General features: G+C 43.9%; 1 long non-coding RNA gene across 1 annotated transcript; it reads right to left on the bottom strand.

The window, feature by feature from the left end:
- Positions 1–626: 626 nt before the first annotated feature.
- On the bottom strand, positions 627–3,141 carry LOC149975546 (uncharacterized). Its single transcript, XR_016488518.1, has 2 exons — positions 1,783–3,141; positions 627–1,512 (listed from the first exon to the last, which is right to left on the bottom strand). It is a non-coding gene; the product is annotated as an uncharacterized LOC149975546 (long non-coding RNA).
- Positions 3,142–3,380: the final 239 nt, after the last annotated feature.

Genomic DNA, 3,380 nt, shown 5'->3' with positions numbered 1-3,380 from the left:
TTGAATTTTGAATCAAATTATAATTTATTCTAATTAAGTTATTTAAAGTTGCACAAATTATCGTGTTTTAAAAAAAAAAATGGTGTTCGTGGTTAGGCTGGTATTGAAAAGCAACATTTTTTATGTTGTGTTGAGAGTGGAGATTATCCATTTATTTGTAGAACAATGCGATAACACTCAATAGTGAACCTTCATATTTTCTTACAGGACTACAAGGCCAGTATGTCTACTGTGGCATATTGTACTTCATTGTAGAAACAATGTCTGATGTGGTAGGGAGAGTCATTTCTTATTATTTGGAAGTCGTTCTCTTAACCAAAGAAATGTATGCAAAGTGCTTTGTTTTATAACATCTAAAAAAAAATGGTCTTCCACACGTTGCTGCATTCCAAATCACTTTAATTTACAATGTGGTAATAAACAGTTGGTCTTCAATAACTTTATTTTAGCAGAAGAGTAGCCTCGATGTAGGCATAATTTGGCAAGGTAATTGTCTGCAAATAAACATGTTACTAAATCATCATAATTGACAGGCTAGGGTAATTGTACCTATTAAGCCCAACAAAATCTAAGTTGACATTTCTAACTATCAGGTATGAAGTTGAGACACAGATGGAGACAACGTCGAATTAACAATTGTTTAATAATCCAACAGGGGCAGGCAATAGACAGGTCAAGGCAGGCAGGGGTCAGTAAACCAGAGGTGGGGCAACGGTACTGGACGGCAGGCAGGCTCAGGGGCAGGCAGACTGGTCAGGCAGGCGGGCTCAGAGTCAGGACAGGCAAGGGTCAAAACCAGGAGGGCAAGAAAAAGAGAGACAGGGAAAAGCAGGAGCTGAGACACAAAACCGCTGGTTGACTTGACAGACAAGATGAACTGGCAACAGACAAACAGAGAACACAGGTATAAATACACAGGGGATGAAGGGGAATATGGGCGACACCTGGAAAGGGGTGGAGACAATCAGAATTACAAGAGCAAATATTAAGACAAATATTTGATAAAATATGTGAAAAGTCCAGACTGGGCTTAATGGGTACTGAATGTACCCTTTAAGCCCATGGATGTTCCAAATAAGTCCACCTCTTGAATAATCAGTTTAAATTTACTTCCAAATGTTCAAACCTTAAACTGATATTTCTTATGTAAAATGATATTATCTCCCCTAAAGTTATTAAATAAACATATCATTACTATTCATTATAAAAGTAACACTCATAACAAGGGTGTGTCCAATCATATCCACGGAGATCAATGTGGACTTTTGTTCTTACCAACCAGTACACACCTGATTAAACAAATCAACTAATCATAGACTTCAACCAAACAGTTGAATCAGGTGTGTTATTCCTTGGCTAGAACACAACACATTTGAAAGGATTGTATGGCTGGGATTAATGAGAATGGTGGTGGCCGCCAAAGGGCTCTTGTCAGAGAGACTCAGATTCAGGACTTATCTTTGATCACTGTGATCCGTTTTATTTTGGCAGAGGTCAGTATGTAGTATGGTTCTAGGAACAAAGGAAACAAGTGCCAGTTATCAACAAATCCACAATAAACTGCAATTACCCTGGCCCAATTCATCGTTACACATTTCCTATGTAACGCTACTCAAAAGGGTGCTCTTAAGTAGCAATATTGAATGGCTTAAACCTAAATTAACAATATGCCATGGGCAAACAATATGGCAGCACAGCAACAAAAGTTCAAGAACATCTAAGTCGGAAAATATAGAACAAATCAAAGTACAGAGTAAGACAAAACATCAGATAATAACTCACCTTTGGTTGATGATGCTTACTGCTGGTCCCCAGATGATGGCTGCTGTTCAATGAATTGTTTGGTGTGGTGTGTGTATGGCGTCGATCTTCATATGGTCAGCTGGTGAGCCATTTGGAGAGGCACTTTTCTTTAGGTTTGGAGAGCAGACCTATCCAATGAAGTCAATGCAGCGACATCATGCTCACTTAATGGATCTCCCTCTGCAGCCCTTCAGCAAGGTACACCCTCTCCTCTTGATCGGGTCAGATAATACCCACCTGATCACACCCACAAAGCCAGTACACCCAGGTGGACAGCTAAGGTCAGCTTTTCAACAGTTGGCCTGGAGGTAGAAGCTGTTGGTCCGGGACCGTATTCCCTGGTACTGGAAGCGGAGAGAACATGCCGTGGCTGGGGTGGCTGAAGTCCTCGTTGATCTTCCAGTCCTTCCTCAGACACCGCCTGGTGTAGATGTCCTGTAGGGCTGGGAGCTGGCACCCAGTGATGGACTGTACAGTCTTCACCACCCTCTGTAAAGCCTTGCGGTCGAGGGTGGTCCACCTGTCGTACCAACTTTTTGAAGATGAGGTCTATGTCTGCTGTGGAAATAAGAGTATAAGTTTGTAATTATGAATATCAAATCAAATCAAATGTATTTATATAGCCCTTCGTACATCAGTTGATATCTCAAAGTGCTGTACAGAAAACCCAGCCTAAAACCCCAAACAGCAAGCAATACAGGTGTAGAAGCACGGTGGCAATGGAAAAACTCCCTAGAAACGCCAAAACCTTGGAAGAAACCTAGAGAGGAACCAGGCTATGTGGGGTGGCCAGTCCTCTTCTGGCTGTGCCGGGTGGAGATTATAACAGAACATGGCCAAGATGTTCAAATGTTCATAAATGACCAGCATGGTCAAATAATAATAATCACAGGCAGAACAGTTGAAACTGGAGCAGCAGCAAGGCCAGGTGGACTGGGGACAGCAAGGAGTCATCATGTCAGGTAGTCCTGAGGCATGGTCCTAGGGCTCAGGTCCTCCGATAGAGAGAAAGAAAGAGAGAATTAGAGAGAGCATACTTAAATTCACACAGGTCACCGGATAGGACAGGAGAAGTACTCCAGATATAACAAACTGACCCTAGCCCCCCAACACATAAACTACTGCAGCATAAATACTGGAGGCTGAGACAGGAGGGGTCAGGAGACACTGTGGACCCACCCGATGACACCCCCGGACAGGGCCAAACAGGAAGGATATAACCCCACCCACTTTGCCAAAGCACAGCCCCCACACCACTAGAGGGATATCTTCAACCACCAACTTACCATCCTGAGACAAGGCTGAGTATTGCCCACAAAGATCTCTGCCACGGCACAAACCAGGGGGGGGGGGGGGGTGGGCGCCAACCCAGACAGGAAGATCACATCAGTGACTCAACCAACTCAAGTGACGCACCCCTCCTAGGGACGGTATGAAAGAGCCCTAGTAAGCCAGTGACTCAGCCCCTGTAATAGGGTTAGAGGCAGAGAATCCCAGTGGAAAGAGGGGAACCGGCCAGGCAGAGACAGCAAGGGCGGTTCGTTGCTCCAGAGCCTTTCCGTTCACCTTCACACTCC

This window comes from Oncorhynchus mykiss, chromosome 18 (genome assembly GCF_057628025.1).
Source record: "Oncorhynchus mykiss isolate SJ-2025 chromosome 18, ASM5762802v1, whole genome shotgun sequence".
Lineage (NCBI taxonomy): Eukaryota > Metazoa > Chordata > Actinopteri > Salmoniformes > Salmonidae > Oncorhynchus > Oncorhynchus mykiss.
This window is presented reverse-complemented; position numbering and strand designations above follow the sequence as displayed.